Source organism: Myxine glutinosa, chromosome 2 (genome assembly GCF_964187855.1).
Source record: "Myxine glutinosa chromosome 2, kmMyxGlut1.1, whole genome shotgun sequence".
NCBI classification, from domain to species: Eukaryota; Metazoa; Chordata; class Myxini; order Myxiniformes; family Myxinidae; genus Myxine; species Myxine glutinosa.
In genome coordinates, this window is record NC_136262.1 from 28,851,617 (window position 1) to 28,868,398 (window position 16,782).

Below are 16,782 nucleotides of genomic sequence, written 5' to 3' on the forward strand. Positions count from 1 at the left end.
TGTACGTCGGGGTCAGCGGCCTGGTCCGCTGCCATCCGGGCATAGTCGATGCCGAGGTGGACTGCGTGGGCGACGGCCCGGGAAAGGCAATCCGCCACCGGGTTGTCCTTCCCCGCGACGTGCCGGATGTCCGTCGTGTACTCGGACACGGCCGAGAGGTGACGCTGCTGCCGGGCCGACCATGGCTCGGTGACCTTGCCCATCGCGAAGATCAGCGGCTTGTGGTCGACGAAGGCCGTGAACGTACGGCCCTCGAGCAGATGGCGGAAGTGCCTGACCGCCAAGTGAACCCCGAGCAACTCGCGGTCGAAGATACTGTAACGGCGTTCGGGCGGGCGTAGCTGCCGGCTAAAGAACGCCAGCGGTTGCCAAGCTCCACGGACCCATTGCTCGTGCACCGCGCCCACTGAGTAGTCCGAGGCGTCGGTGGTGAGGGCGATCGGTGCATCGGGCGCGCGAGCATGGTGGCGTTAGCCAAGGCGAGCTTCGCGCCCGTCAGCGCCGCATCCATCTGCTCGGTCCAGGTAACGTCGCCTTTGCCCGGCTTACCTCGGAGAGCTTCGTGCAGGGTGCGCAGGAGCTGGGCGATACGGGGCAGGAACCGATGGTAAAAGTTCACCATGCCCAGGAACTCCTGCAGCCCCCTGATCGTGCGGGGGCGCGGAAACCCCTTCACCGCCTCCACCTTGGCCGGCAGGAGGACGGCTCCGTGCCTGGTGACGCGGTGCCCCAGAAAATCGATTTCGGCGACGCCAAACCGGCACTTTGCGGGGTTCACAATCAGGCCATGCTGGCCCAGGCGTTCGAAGAGCGTGCAGAGGTGGTGTAGGTGCTCTTCGTGGGACGCGCTGGCGACGAGGATATCGTCCAGGTAGACGTATACAAAATCCAAGTCGCGCAGGAGGCTGTCCATCAGCCGCTGGAATGCCTGAGCCGCATTCTTCAGACCGAAGGGCATCCGCAGCAATTCAAAGAGTCCGAACGGCGTGATGACCGCCGTCTTTGGGACGTCCTCCGGCCTGACGGGGACCTGATGGTAGCCGCATTTGAGGTCCACCTTCGAGAAGAAGGACATGCCCGCCAAACGGGCGGAAAAGTCCTGAATGTGGGGGACGGGGTAGCGGTCGGGGGTGGTGGCGTCATTGAGAAGGCGATAGTCCCCGCACGGTCGCCATCCCCCGCCGGGCTTCAGCACGATGTGCAGCGGCGACGCCCAAGCACTCTCCGAGCGCCGAACGATGCCGAGTCGCTCCAGGGTAGCGAACTCCACTTTTGCTACTGCCAGCTTCGTCGGCTCGAGGCGGCGTGCCCGGGTGTAGACCGGTGGCCCGACGGTGGGGATGTGATGGGCCACCCCGTGCTTGACGGCCCCCGCCGAGAAGGTGGCGAGGAGGCGGGTGAATTCGTCCGCTGCCGGAAGCGTACAGATCAACATGGCCGGAACCGAACCGTTCGGCAAGCCGCTTGGCAAGCCGCTCGGTGAGCCGCTCAGTGAGCTGCTCGACGAGCTGGGCAGCGCACAAGCGAGCGAGCTGAACGTCTCGGCCTGGACAAGACGTCTGTGCTTTACGTCGACCAGGAGCCCATTGGCGCACAGGAAGTCCGCGCCAAGCAATGCCATGGGCACGTCGGCGGTGACGAACGACCATCGGAAAACCTGCCCTCCGAACCGCAGAGAGAGGCAGCGTTTTCCGTACGTACGGATGGGCGTCCCGTTCGCGGCAAGCAGCGCGGGGCCCCCGCCCGCGGCGTGCTTGTCCGACGTACCGGCAGGAACGACACTCACCTGCGCTCCTGTGTCGCACAGGTAACGGCGCCCGGAGAAGGTGTCCGTGATGAACAGCAGGCTGTTCGAACGGCAGGCGCTCATTGCCACTATCGAGCGCCGGCCCAGGCGTTTCCTGACCTGTCGAAGGAGCATGGCGGATGACACTGTCGAGCCTCGTGGCCGAACTTGGCGTAGAACCAGCACCAGGTGGTGGAGCTGGAGGAGCGCGGCTGGCTCCGCCAGGCCGTTGGAGCCGGCGGGTTTCCCCGCGGTGGCGGTTTTCGCCGCGGCGGTGGGCGGGGCGTGGCGGCGGCCACGAGGTGCATATCAGCATGCTGTGTATGCTGTGTAAGCTGATGCTGTGAATCAGCATCGGCCTCGGGATCCACGAGGTGGGCAGCACCGACTCTTGCCCGCGTGTCTGAAGCCGCGAAGTACCTGTCCGCCTCGGCAGCCAATGCTCGGGGTTCCGTTAGCACGGTCCCGGCCAACGCGAGGCGTACCTGTGCTGGAAGTTGGCGACGGAAAAGCGCCTGGAATAGAGAACCAGGGGCTTCTTCGCCCAACAGCGACAGCATATGGTCCATTCGGACCGACGGGCGCGTGTCGCCGAGCTCGGGGAGATCCAGGAGGCGGTCGGCCCGTGCGTCCTCCGTGAGGCCGAACGTGGCTAGGAGCAGCCGCTTGAGTGCCTTGTACTTGTGGCCGTCCGGTGGGTGGCGAAGGACGGACACAACTCGAGCGGCCGTGCCGGGCCCGAGGGAGGCGACGACGTGGCAGTAGCGCGTGTCATCGTCGGTGAGGCGCCGAAGCTGAAACTGGGCTTCGGCTTGGACGAACCAAACTTCGGCCTGGGCCTCCCAAAATTCGGGAAGTTTAACCGACATCGCGTTGTTGGACATGGCAATGGCGTCGTGTTTGGAAGGATCGCTACGGCAGATCCAACGTCGAGGGTCACCAGTAAAGCGCGGTGTTACGCGCGCTGCTTGTAAGCAAGGAGGAAGCGGCCAACGCGGTAATTTGTAAGAGTCTTTATTCAAGAGCTCACTGTAACACTGAGCTGCTCAGGGCTGCGCACCCCGTGTATATCGTGAGGCCATGCCTCTCTCCCGGGAGTGGCCCACCCCCACTTGGTGTGCGGGGTGATGTCACCACGTCAGTGCTTTCGTGTCCGCCACACTATCCCTATATAATTTGATCAAGGTGTTTCTTCAAGAAGTAAATAGCGAGGAATATTATGGGGTCGCAGTATGCGAGACATGGACTGGAAGTCTACAAGAAGTATATATATGGTGTTGTAGCGGCCCATGGGACCCCCAAGCGAGACCAGCAACAGAATCTCCTTGCTCCAGCCGGTGACGTAACCGGCGGGCAAACCACGGCGCCGGGGTGGCCGGTCACGTGACCACCAAAGCGTGCCACGCGTGCGGTTATAATCCTTTGCACCTGTCGGTCACGTGACCACCAAAGTGCGCCTCGCCTGAGAGGCGTGGCTTTCGGTTTCGGTTGTGCTTTCTGGTTTTGATATATATGCAGCCCGATAAACGGGCTTTTCAGAGTTCCCGAGTTGGTTTTTACAATAAACATCTTCTCGGACGAGTTTGTGTCTTGCCCGTCACTTCGTCCGTCTCAAGCAAGGGCCCTGCTCTTCACTGGTGACCCCGAATTTACGACACGCGATGGACACCTCAGTGTCCCTCAAATTGCCCACCTTCTGGGAAGCACATGCCGCCGTCTGGTTCGCGCAGGCGGACTCCCAGTTCGCCCTGCGTAGCATAACGGAGGACGCCACGCGATACCATTACGTGGTCGCCACGCTTGGCTCCGCGACTGCCACGCGCTGCCTGAGCTTCCTCCAGAACCCGCCCGCTGACGGCAAGTACGACGCCATCAAGGCACTTCTTCTGGGCACTTTCGCCCTCTCCCCGGCTGAGCGCGCACGACGCCTGCTCGACCTTCCTGAGCTCGGCGATACGCGCCCGTCCGAACGCATGGACTACATGCTCGCGTTGCTCGGCGAGCACCCCTCGGATTTCCTGTTTCGGGAGCTTTTTCTTCGCCAGCTCCCGGCCCAGGAACGGGTCGCCCTGGCAGGCACGACCATCGTGAACCCCCGCGACCTCGCCAAGGAGGCCGACAAGATCGATTCGGCAAGCCAGCTCGTCAGGGTGGCGGCCGGGAGCCCTCCCACCCACCCGCCCGGTGCCCGCGATGCAGTTTCCTTCCCGGAGGCCGCCGGGCCGGCACAACTGGCAGCGGCAACGCCGCGTCGCCCGGTCCCGACGCGTCGACCGGAGCCCCCGCCGGACCCGGCCTGGTGTTATTTCCACGCCAGGTTCGGGCGGCAGGCCCGATCATGTTGACCCCCGTGCACGTTCGGCAAGTCGGGAAACGGGCGGGCCGGCGTTCCCTACCAGCAATGAACGCCGGCCGTTCCGGAAACCTGCTATTAATCGCGGACCAAGCGTCGGGGCGGCGCTTTCTCTGCGACACTGGCGCCCAGCTGAGCGTCATTCCTGCTTCAGCGGAGGACAGGCGGGCCACCGTTTGCGGCCCCTCCTTAATCGCGGCCAATGGCTCCGCCATCCGCACCTTCGGCCCACGCACCGTCGCCCTCCGCTTCGGCAGCCAGCTCTTTCACTGGGAGTTCGTGACGGCGGACGTCCCCATGGCTTTGCTCGGGGCCGATTTTCTGTGCGCCCACGGGCTGCTGGTCGACGTGAAACGCCGCCGTCTCGTCAACGCCGAAACTTTCAGCTCCCTGGCATGCGCTTTGAGCCATTCCGCGCCCACCGAGTTTTCCTGCATCCTCCCATTGGCAGACGACTTCGCACGTCTCCTCGCAGAGTTCCCGGCCCTCACGCGACCGACGTTTTCGGCCATCGCGGTGCGTCACGGCATCGAGCATCACATCCCCACTGCGGGCCCGCCAGTGTACACCCGGGCTCGCCGTCTCGATCCCGCCAAACTCGCCGTCGCCAAGGCCGAGTTCGCCATGCTGGAGCGCCTCGGCATCGTGTGGCGCTCGGACAGCGCCTGGGCCTCGCCGCTGCACATTGTCCCGAAGCCGGGGGGCGGATGGCGGCCATGCGGCGACTACCGCCGCCTTAACGACGCCACGACCCCCGACAGGTACCCCGTCCCGCACATCCAGGATTTTTCCGCCCGGTTGGCGGGGCGGACCATTTTTTCAAAAGTGGACCTGATTCGGGGGTACCACCAGGTGCCCGTCCGCCCGGCGGACATCCCGAAGATGGCCGTTATTACACCTTTCGGCCTCTTTGAATTTCTCCGGATGCCCTTCGGCCTCAAAAACGCGGCACAGGCGTTCCAGCGCCTGATGGACGGCGTGCTTCGCGACTTTCCGTTCCTCTACACCTACCTGGACGACATCCTCGTCGCCAGCACATCCAGAGCCGAGCACCTCCTCCACCTCCGGACGCTGTTCGGCCGCCTCAGCGAGCACGGATTGATCGTCAACCCGGCCAAATGTCACTTTGGTGCGGCGACGATCGACTTTTTGGGCCACCGCATCACCCGGACCGGCACCGTGCCGCTACCGGCCAAAGTCGAGGCCATCGCCGCTTTCCCGCGCCCCCGCTCCGTCAAGGCGCTGCAGGAGTTCCTCGGGATGGTGAACTTTTATCACCGCTTCGTGCCCCGAGCTGCGCAACTCATGCGGCCCTTGTACGCCGCCCTCCACGGCCAGCCGGCAAACGCGACGTTGTCTGGTCCACGGACATGGACGCTGCTTTTACCGGCGCAAAACGGGCCCTCGCCAACGCCACGCTGCTGGCTCACCCGGTACCCCAGGCTCCCATCGCCCTCACCACGGACGCCTCCGACTACGCCGTGGGCGCGGTCCATGAACAATGGGTAAACGGGGCCTGGCAGCCGCTCGCGTTCTTCAGCTGGCAACTCCTGCCCAAAGAGTTGAAATACAGCACCTTCGACCGCGAGCTCCTCGGGCTGAACCTGGCCGTCCGCCATTTTCGCCACCTCCTGGAGGGCCGCCCATTCACGGCTTTTGTCGACCACAAGCCGTTGGTTTTCGCCATGGCCAAGGTCACGGAGCCGTGGTCGGCCCGCCAGCAGCGCCACCTCTCCGCCGTGTCGGAGTACACCACGGACATCCGGCACGTCGCCGGGAAGGACAACGCCGTGGCCGACTGCCTTTCTCGAGCCGGCGCCAACGGCGTCCACCTCGGCGTCGATTTCACCCTAATGGCAACGGACCAGGCCACCGACGGCACGGTGCAGGCGCTCCGGGTGGCGGACACGGGCCTCCGCTTGCCTGACGTCCCCTTCGTGGACACGGTCCTGCTGTGCGACATCTCCCAAGGCCGACCTCGCCCCGTTGTGCCGGTCACCTGGCGGCATCGCATTTTTGCTTCGCTCCACGGCCTCTCTCACCCGGGCCGGAAGGCGTCCCAGAGGCTGGTGGCGGCGCGTTTCGTCTGGCATGGGCTGCGATGGGACGTCCGCGACTGGGCCAATGCCTGCACACCCTGCCAGTGGGCCAAGGTCCACTGTCATACCCAGGCTCCGCTGGCTCCCTTCACTGTGCCCGAGCGACGGTTCGACCACGTCCACGTGGACCTGGTGGGTCCCCTTCCCCCATTGCAGGGGTTCACCCACCTGCTTACCATGGTGGACAGGAACACCAGGTGGCCGGAGGCCGTGCCCCTCGCCTCCACCACCACCGCCGACGTGGCCCAGGCGTTCATCGCCACCTGGGTCGCGCGTTTCGGGGCACCAGCGGACATCTCATCGGACCGCGGCCCACAGTTTACGTCCGAACTATGGGGCGCGGTCGCCCGCACGTTGGGCGTTACCCTGCACCGCACCACGTCCTACCACCCCCAGGCCAATGGGTTGTGCGAGCGGTTCCACCGCTCCATGAAGGCCGCACTCATGGCCAGCCTCCAGGACGACGGCTGGGCCGACCGGCTCCCGTGGGTCCTTTTGGGCCTCCGCACGGCTCCCAAAGAGGACCTCCAGGCGTCCACCGCCGAGCTGGTGTACGGCCAGGCCCTCCGCGTACCGGGCGAGTTCATTCCCGACGCCACCAGCCCCTGGTCCGCCGCGCGCCAGCGCACGGACTTCCAGGAGGCCGCCCGACGTTTCGCCCCGGTGCCCACGTCCCGCCACGGCGACCCCCAATCCTACATCCCCCCAGCACTCCGCACGGCGGAGTACGTCTTCGTGCACCACGACGCGCAACGGGGGCCACACCGGCCACCATACGACGGACCCTTCCGGGTCCTACGACGGGACAACAAGTCCTTCATCGTCAACATTGGCGGCCGGGCGGACCGGATTTCGCTGGACCGCCTCAGGCCGGCCCACATGGACGTCGGCCAGCCACCGCGGCTGGCTCTCCCACCGCGGCGCGGCCACCCCCTGTCCACTGCACCCCCCGTCTGACCACCCGCCACCACACCGGACGCCCCCCCCCCCCCCCCCCACGACTGGCCAGGGGTCGTTTCGGTCGGGTCATCCAGACCCCCCTCAGGTTGACCTTCCTGGATCAAGTCCATTCTGGGGGGGCGTGTGTAGCGACCCATGGGTCCCCCAAGCGAGACCAGCAACAGAATCTCCTTGCTCCAGCCGGTGACGTAACCGGCGGGCAAACCACGGCGCCGGGGTGGCCGGTCACGTGACCACCAAAGCGTGCCGCGCGTGCGGTTATAATCCTCGCTTCCTCGAGGTCTGCGCGACCTTGAGGAAGCGCTTCAGATTCGCATCATGGTGCCCTTGGTCATACCCACAAACCGTAAGATTGGCTAGATAGACGTAAACATCGGTCAAGTTCTCCCTCGCAATGAGGTCATCCATGGCCCTCTGAAAACAGGCGACCCCGTTCGTCACCCCAAAAGGCAATCGAGTAAACTGGTACAACCGTTGCCCCGACTCAAATGCGGTGTAGATACGATCTGCCCTAGAGATAGGGATCTGATGATACGCACTACGGAGATCGAGAGTGCTGTAGACCGAGTATTGGGCCACCTGTCGCACCAGCGCGTCCATCCCCGGAAGGGGGTAGGCATCCAGCTGTGTAAAACGGTTAATCGTTTGGGAATAGTCGATTACCATGCGTCTGCGGTGTGCTTCGCTTCGCACCACTAAGACCTGGGCCCGCCACGGCGACCGGCTGGGTTCTATGATGCCGTCTTTCAAGAGCTGAGCTGTCTCTCCCGCAATGAATTGCATGTCAGCTCGAGAGTAGCGCCGTGATTTTACCGCTACAGGTGTACAGTCAGAGGTTAAATTGGGGAACAGCGAAAGTGGCTGGATTTCCATTTTCGCTAGGGCACACACAGCAAGCGTGTCAGTCCCACCAACAGCAAGCGTGTCTGGCCCACCAAACTCCATTTCCAGTCGTCCATGCCGCTTAAGGAAATCGTGTCCTAACAGAATGTCAGCGCATAAAGCAGGTAAGACCATGAGGTGTACATCTGGGAAAACCCGTCCCTTTATCACGAGTTTCAATCGACATTCCCCCTTCGTGCTGAGCCGAAGTCCCTGGGAAGCCATGAAGATCCGTCTCGTAGTCCCCAAGACCTGCCAACCATGCCTGTGCACTAGTCGCTGATCGATAAAACTATCCATAGACCCTGTATCCACCAAGGCACGCACACAATGGCCCTCGACCATGAGGGGAATAACGGCTTGAGCCAGGCCGGACGAGCCTGCTGGGAGTGGGACCGAACCTCCCGAGTGGGTCGGTCGCGCCTCGCGGGTGGGTCCTATGCCAGCCGCAGTTTTCCGGGCGTCAGAGGGTGCCCGTGGAGTTTCGTATAAGTTGTCAGGGAGCGTTCCCATGCAATCAGCAGTGTTGCAGTCGTTGCCGGAGTATTCGTTGTTCATGGAGCATTCGTTAAAGCCGTCAGAGAGCCTTCCCATGCATTCCGCAGTTTTGCCATTCAAAATCGCCGTTTGACGAGTATGGGCCTCCGTAGTCTTGCCATTCAAAATCGCCGTTTGATGAGTATGGGCCTCCGTAGTCTTGCCATTCAAAATCGCCGTTTGACGAGTATGGGCCTCCGTAGTTTGTACCAAACGCGTGTCGTCGCCAGAGGACGCTGTACGCTTTTGAGAGACGTAGCGGGTACGTACCGCCGGGGTTTGGCGAGGCCCCAAAGTCCCTCGCATTGCCCGGAGTCTAGTCAAGGACGCACGTTCCGTGTCCGATTGAGGATGAGACTGTTGTGGCTGTTCGGTGTCTCTTGCCAAGGTCGATTGGGCGACCAGGGGCCCGCAAGGAGGGGCACTGCCCATCAAAGCCGGGTAAGGCGCCGTGTTCCGTGCTCGGCCCATAGGCTCTGCAATAAGCCCATTCAAGGTCGCGTGCGGCCGCGAAGCACGTGCGGTTTTCCGGCACACTTTTGCATAGTGCCCCTTTTGCGAGCACAAATGGCATATTGCATCCCGAGCCGGACACACTGACCGGTGATGTCATTGACCCCCACAGAAGTAGCATGTGGCTCCGCGTAAGGCCTTGGGTCTGGCCATAGCGGCAGCCATCAGGATCCCCGGATCCTCCACCGGGGCAACCTGGAGTTCCGCGAGCGGGTCCGCTCCCGGTTCATCGGCGGTAGCGCTCTCCGGCCGTGCGTGTAGCGAGGTCCCCACCAAGAGGCGCGTGCGATCATAGTCGTTCGACTGCAGCCGCGCTTCGGTATATATTTTTCCTTGTTCTAGAGCCGCCGTGAAGGTCAGGTCGGTCTTCTCCAAGAGCTTGAGCCTGAGGACCTGAGAGGAGACTCCGGAGACGAAAGCGTCTAGGAGAAGGTCATCTTGAACCTGCTCGTGAGTCCGTGGCTCCTGGGTGCTGTCTAGCAGGAGTTGCCGGAGCTCCTGGGCATAGTGATCCATCGGCTCGTTTGGTTGCTGGCGTCGTGATAACAGCAAACAGCGAGCATACACCACGCTCTTTTTCTTTATGTACAATCGCTTGAGCTCCGCAACAGCGAGGTCGTACGTCGCACATCGCGCAATACTGTTGTACACCTTGTAGTCGACTTTGGACTGGAGCGCTGCTAGCTTCGCGGCAGCTGTCGGCTCGACGTCCTGGTTAGCGAACTGGTTCTCCAAAGTTTTCAACCAGTGAGTCAGTTGCAAACCAGCATCCGGGGCTTGCGGGTCGGCGCAGAATTGCGAAACCACCAGCATCTTGTTGCCCGCCATGTCCGTAGGTTTTAATGGAATTAAGTGTTGTGGAAATCATTCAAGTCCACAACTTTAGTCCATCTGTTGGTTTAATTCCATTAAGACCTTTGACATCATTCTGCAAATACAGGGATGCAATAGAAATAAGGCTTGGCTTCACATAGGTCAATCCACAATATAGTTCAATGAAAGCAAGCGTAATATTATATGCGGTACGTACCGTTAACGAGTCTACTAGTCAATGTAACATGTCACAGGAGAAGATCCTAGAGCAGCGGCCGCATCGGGTATTATAGCCGCGCCCCCCTAGCGGTGTCAGCGAGCAGCGAGCATCACCTGGGTTCAGCATTAATACGATTTCACTACAGGTAGTGTGCGAGTTTGTTCCAGAGGCGGAAGAAAAGAGGAATGAAAGAGTGAAGGTGAGCAGAGAATCTTGATTTTGGCAGTTTCACCAGAAGAGGGTTGCTGGCAGATCTTGTGCGACCTGAAGGAATATTTGGGGGAAAGAGCACAGAGAGAGCTGGGGGAGCAAGGCCGGAGAGGAGTCGGTAGAAGACAGAAAGACCACCAACCTGCCTGCGGTGAGTGAGTGAAAGGCCCTCGGAGTTAGCTTCATCGCGGGAGATGCCAATGATTCTGAAAGCTTTGGTTTCAACAGCGGGAAGCCGGGCTAGGTGTGAGGCAGGAGCACTGGCCCAGAGGGGGGAACAGTATTCCATCAAGCTGTGGATGAAAGCCTTGTAAGTGGTGAGGAGCTCAGCTGTGCCAAGGAAGGACTTCGCACGACGGAGGATGCCCACTGGGCGACTGGCTTTGGAGGCCAGATTGGAAATGTGGTTTTCCCAAGAAAGATCATGGCAGATAGTGAGACCCAAAAGCTTAAGTGACAGAACATCTTGGAGAGGATTGTTGAGAAAGTAGATGGGAGGGCTGTCCAGTCGATCTTTTCAGAGAGACAAAGTGAGTGTGAGAAATTGGGCTTTCTAAAGAGTAATTCTAAAGGGTTCTAAAAGGTTCCAAAGGGTAATTCTAAAGGGTAATTCTAAAGGGTAATTCTAAAGGGTAATTCTAAAGTGAATTGCATAGTGCCATTGTAAAGTGCCACTGCATAGTGCCACTGTAATTCCATAGTGCCACTGTAATTCATTGTAAAGGATATGTCCATATCCGCTTGTAAATATTCCCCTATTTCCCCACTACTTCCCAACTATCCCCAATCCCCCATTCCCTAGTCCCATTTTCTGTAAACAACACTCTGTAGAACCGACCTTCCCCTATTTCCCCCTAAAGGATATTCCTACAGGTCGCACAAGATCTGCCAGCAACCCTCTGATGGTTAAACTGCCGAAATCTCGGCTCTCTGCTCACCTTCACTCTTTCATTCCTCTTTTCTCCCGCCTGTGGAACAAACTCCCACACTCCCTTCAATCCCTCTCCTCCCTCCAGGTCTTTAAAACAGCTGTTCACCACCATCTCTTATCTTCCCCCATCCATAACCTTGATCTTTTCTACCCCCACTAATTCACCCCAGATCCACCTTGTTTGAAATTCCAACTTATTTCCTGGAAATCCTGGCAGTGTCCATATGTTTATACCTCTCCCACCCCCCCCCTTCACATGCCTCCCCCCCTTCACATGCCTCCCCCCTTCACATGCCTCCCCCCCAAAGCCCTCTCCCTCCCACAGATCTCTCCATGTCTCCATGTCTCTCGGTCCCTGCTCTCAAATGTTGTGTTTGTGTCCTTCCCCCTCTCTCCCCATCTTGTCTACCGCTCCCGATGTTATTTGTTTTATGTGTCTGTTTGTCTTTCTGTGTGATTAATTTTCGCTCTTTCACGAGCCTCGATCTTGTATACAAAAAAAAAAAAAAAAAAAAAAAAAAAAGGGTCATTGTAAAGGGTAATTCCAAAGGGTCATTGTAAAGGGTAATTCTAAAGTGTACTAAAGGATAATTCTAAAGGGTAATTCTAAAGGGTAATTCTAAAGTGTACTAAAGGGTAATTCTAAAGGGTAATTCTAAAGTGTACTAAAGGGTAATTCTAAAGGGTAATTCTAAAGGGTAATTCTAAGGGGTAATTCTAAAGTGTACTAAAGGGTAATTCTAAAGGGTAATTCCAAAATGTACTAAAGGGTAATTCTAAAGGGTAATTCTAAAGTGTACTAAAGGGTGATTCTAAAGGGTAATTCTAAAGGGTAATTCTAAAGTGTACTAAAGGGTGATTCTAAAGGGTAATTATTAAGGGTAATTCTAAAGGGTAACTAGAACGCCACTCAGTAGAGCGCATACTCCCGCCGTGGGTCAAGTTGGGATAGTACGATTTCACAAAAGTTGGAGGGAGTAGTTCAGTGACAACACAAGACAAGACAACACAAGACAGACACTGCACAGATATATATATCTATATATATATATATATATTGTTGCGGATATGGGATTTGGCCTCCATCCATATCCGCTTGTAAATATTCCCCTATTTCCCCACTACTTCCCAACTATCCCCAATCCCCCATTCCCTAGTCCCATTTTCTGTAAACAACACTCTGTAGAACCGACCTTCCCCTATTTCCCCCATTAAATGTCGCACCCAGGTTCACCGCATCTCACATAGACAACTATAGGACATCTTGCTAGTTATTCTTAGTCTATGTCAGTTAAGGACTCGTTTCCATTAATTCTGACTCTTCGTTGCACCAGAATGTGATTGTATGGCACCGTTAGAAAGTTTAGGACCTCCCAATACCTCCCCGCAGCTCTTCCTCATGGTACAACAACAACTACAACAACAGCGGCGGCGGCGCGGGGAGTGTGCGTCCTCACTCCGGCTTGGTTAGCCACCATTGAGCATGTGCTCCGACGGGGTTACCACGCAGGGGCTCGCTGTCAGCTCCTCGTCAAGGGCGGAGCCCGGTAACCCCCCGCACCCAATGGAAGCGGCGGACCGATTCCATCTGGGGCGGAGCTAACGAGCCGAGGGCGTGTCACTCCCCGCTGGACATGCGCAGGAAGAGGGAGGTGACGTCAGATGCGCCTCAGCTTGGAGAGAAAAGGACGCCACCTCCGAGCGCGACAATACCTCCCCGCATCTCTGGACCGGACCGGGTCGATTCTGCCCCTGAGCCAAGGTGCACCTTGTGCGATCGACTGCCTGCCCTTCCTTGCCATCAATCCCTGTGTAAGTCAGTCTTGTCCCGTTTGTCTGTGGTCTGTCAGGGATAAGATAAGACTGTGTCTAAGTGCCCATCTTTCTGTGCTTTACCTCTTACCGTGTAATCTACCCGTTTCTGCATCACCAATATTATATCCTCCTCCGGAGGTCTTGAGAACTGTACCCCTTGTGTCGTTGCATTAATCCCAGCCGTTGTGTCCTTTCCTTCATTGATCTAGCGTAGCGCGATTCGGCCAACGTTCGAGTGTAATCGGGTAAACTGTGCGAACACGGCGGCCATTCCGCTCGGTCAAGCAACATCTAAGTCGTGTCCGTAACAATTGGTGTCGAGGAGTGAGATTGGACCCGAAGCGCGCTTCACGCGCTCGAAATTATAACGGCGAAATTTGATTGTGTTTTACAAAAATAAAAACCCGAATTTTGAAAGTCGCGCTATGGCAGATCAAGACGGCTGGGTTCCGGTAGAGGAGAGTGAGGCAGGTTCGATCCAGGACCAAATTGAGGGACAAGAGGAGAGCGAAGCAGTGAGGATGGCAGGTTCGCAAAATAGCGTCGTCGCGCACGAGGTTACGGGCGCGCAATATGGCGCCTCGCACATGGCCACGGCGACCGCCGCGCCCGCGACCGTAGTAGCGCCGCTGGTAGATTTGAACCTTTTTAAAATACAAATGAAGGCCCTTATGGCCCAGAATAGCGAGAAATTGAGGGAGGACATGGGGGCTAATAGTGAGCAAATGAGGGCTGATAGTGAGCGATTGGGTGAGCGATTGGAGGGCCAAATGGGGGTAATGAGGGACGAAGCGAGGGCTCAGAGTGAGCAATTGGGTGTAATGAGGGACGAAGCGAGGGGTACCGGTGAGGGATTAGACAATAGATTAGGGGAAATACAGGAGGGGTTAATGGGGGTAGAAAACAGAATGGCCGCTCAAGAGAATCAAATGGAAGGGATGCAAAAGGGGTTAGAGGGGTTAGAAAACAGTATGGAAGGCAAATTGAGGGACATGAGGGACCAAGCGGAAAGGGAAGTTTAAAAAATGGGGCAGCAGATAGAGGGGGTCAGAATGGGGGTAGAAACTAAATTGGATGCTCACAGGGAGGAAATGGAGCAGATGAGGATGGCATCTGGGCAGGAGATGCAAGTGATGGGAGAGGAGATCAGAAGAGGTGTGAGTGAGGAGGTCGGAGGAGTGCGCGAGGAGGTGAGGCACTGTAAGGAGCGCATGGAGAAGGAGGTGAGAAAGGGGACTGTAAAATTGCAAGGTGGTATAGAGGAGTTGACGCTGGGAGTAGAACAACTGACAGTGGGACAAAAGGAGTTAGGGGACCAGGTAAAGAAGAACACAGCGGTAATAGAGGGTTTAAAATCGACACAGAAGGAGATGAAAAAGGACGTAGGGGTAATTAAAAAAGAGTGTCAGACGGTACATGAGGACCTGACGAGGAAAATGGACAAGGTGGTAGAGGTGATGGAGGTTAAAGAGCGGGAGGTGCGGGAGCACATAGAAAAAAATAAAGTGGAGTTAGAGGAAGAACTTAAAGGGGCGCACGAGGAGATGAAGGAGGTGAAGCAGAAATTAGAAGAAGTGGAAGAAGGGGTGAGCGAAATTAAGAAGCGACGGAGAGAGGATAAGAAAGAGATAAAGGAGGAAGTAAAAGAATTGGTCCAAAGTCTGTGTTCGGATCGTGATGATGTGCTCATTAACCGGATGAGGGATTCGCAGGTGATGGAGGAGAAGCGAAGAGAAAGAGGACCCGGTGTAAGTGGTGACCAATATGGTCGTGCGTATGATGCGCCAGGTGATTTAATAAGCTTGGGGGTCGAGATAGACCCGGATGTTCGTGAGAGGCCAAGAGTGAGGTGTATGGCTGGTCCGGAGGGTATGGAACGAGAGGTGCGAGGTGTGGGTGAGCAAGGTTGTGGTGGTATGGAATGGGTAGCGGGTTGCGGAAGTGTGACCCATGCATCGACACCAACAGGGGTAGTTGTTAGAGGGACAGGGGAGGCACGAGAGCCCCTTGGGGGTAATGTACTGTGGGGGCCCGGCCGGTTCGGCCCCGCGCTGACCCCGCAAGGGGCGACGCACGGGGTCCGGCAGGCGGGCAACGACTCACATACGAGGTGGTCCCACAAGGTCCCACTCGCGCCGTATGACGGTGGGTAAGGGTGGCATCCCTGCCACCCTTCCCATGAGTGGGGGCAAATGCGCAATAGCTTATGGGGTGTATGGCAGTGAAAACTAGCCCGGGTGGGTTAGGTTATATTGTTAGGGATCTAGCGAAGATGACATTAGGTGACGTTAAGGTTAGTTAGTGACTGATACCTGTAGTGGGGACGCAGGTAGATTAGTGTGGATGATAATGACGAGGGAGCGCAATAGTTTACAGGGACGACTGGGAAGCGCAAGTTTCAGAGGGGAGTAGTTAGATGAGATGATGCTGTGTGAGAACTGGACAGGTGTGTGGAGCAGTGTGGAGCAGTGTATGAGTAGTGAGTGTTGTGGATCAGCGCGAATGCGCTTGGGGAGAGAAGGGTGCAGGTGGCACCAGGTGTGAGAGCACAGGTGTGCAAGTACAGGTGTGTGGAATACATGGAGCAGAGAATGAGTGGTGTGGAGAGAGTTGGAGTAAGTGGTACGGAGTGGTGTGCATGGTGCGAAGGTGTGGATAGGGGAAGAGTGGACCCCTTTCACGAGTACCCGGGGCGGGTAGTGTAAGTGTTAGGTAGAGGGTATAGGTAAATTGTGGTTGGATATTGGCATTTGTGGTGCGGTTGCAGAATGGTATTGTGGATGGGTGCATTAGTGTTGTGGAAATGGCTGGGCGTGTAGCCTGTTAGTGTGTGTAGTTGGTTTGGGCACTCCACCACTGTGAGGATGTCGGCCAGGTGAGGCCGCAGGTGGGCTCTGGGAGCCGTTAGTGTCAGTGGGTGCCTGAGGATCCCGGGTGTGGATCGGGCAGCCCGTGCCAGAGAGGGCACTGAGGGGGTGAGAGGGCGAGAGGGCCTTCCCCAGTTAGTTAGGTTAGGGTGAGGAGCAGGTAAGCTCGGGTGGCAACTACAGTGGTGGAGGTGTGCAGGTGGGTAGACCTGCTGGGAGAGCTACACGTCACAGCCCAGAAATTGTGCGAAGGCACCGGGAGATGAATCGGGGGAGTGAGACCCCAAATTGAGAGGCACCACAGTTTGGTCAATGGGAATTGGTTTTTAGAACCCATAGTGTAAGTTGGCCAATGGATTGGCAGGGAAAGACCCCGGGTAATGTAAAGTTGTTAAAGTCATTTAGGAAATAGTTAGGATTGATGAACCTGTCGCACCATACGCAGCCACTTACCTGAGGTGATGATGATGACTCCACACCTGTGTTACTTTGTTCTGTGTTGCAGGAAATGAGAATTGCTGTTGGATTTGTGAGACGCATCACGACGTGGATAAGACATTGGGGTGATTCCATCTCTCCCTCCTTAGAAGGGACTGATGATGAATTGGTGATGGCAAATTTTGATGTTGAGTTGGAGATGGCAAATTGTGATGAGAGTTGGAAATGGCAAATTTGATTGGTTAGGAGGGAGAGAAGACGAATTTGGTTTATGGGAGGAACGGGGAAGACAGTAGGGACGTTTGTTGATTTGTGAAGTAGATGTTTATGGGTAGTGTTGTGTTTTGTGGATACAGTA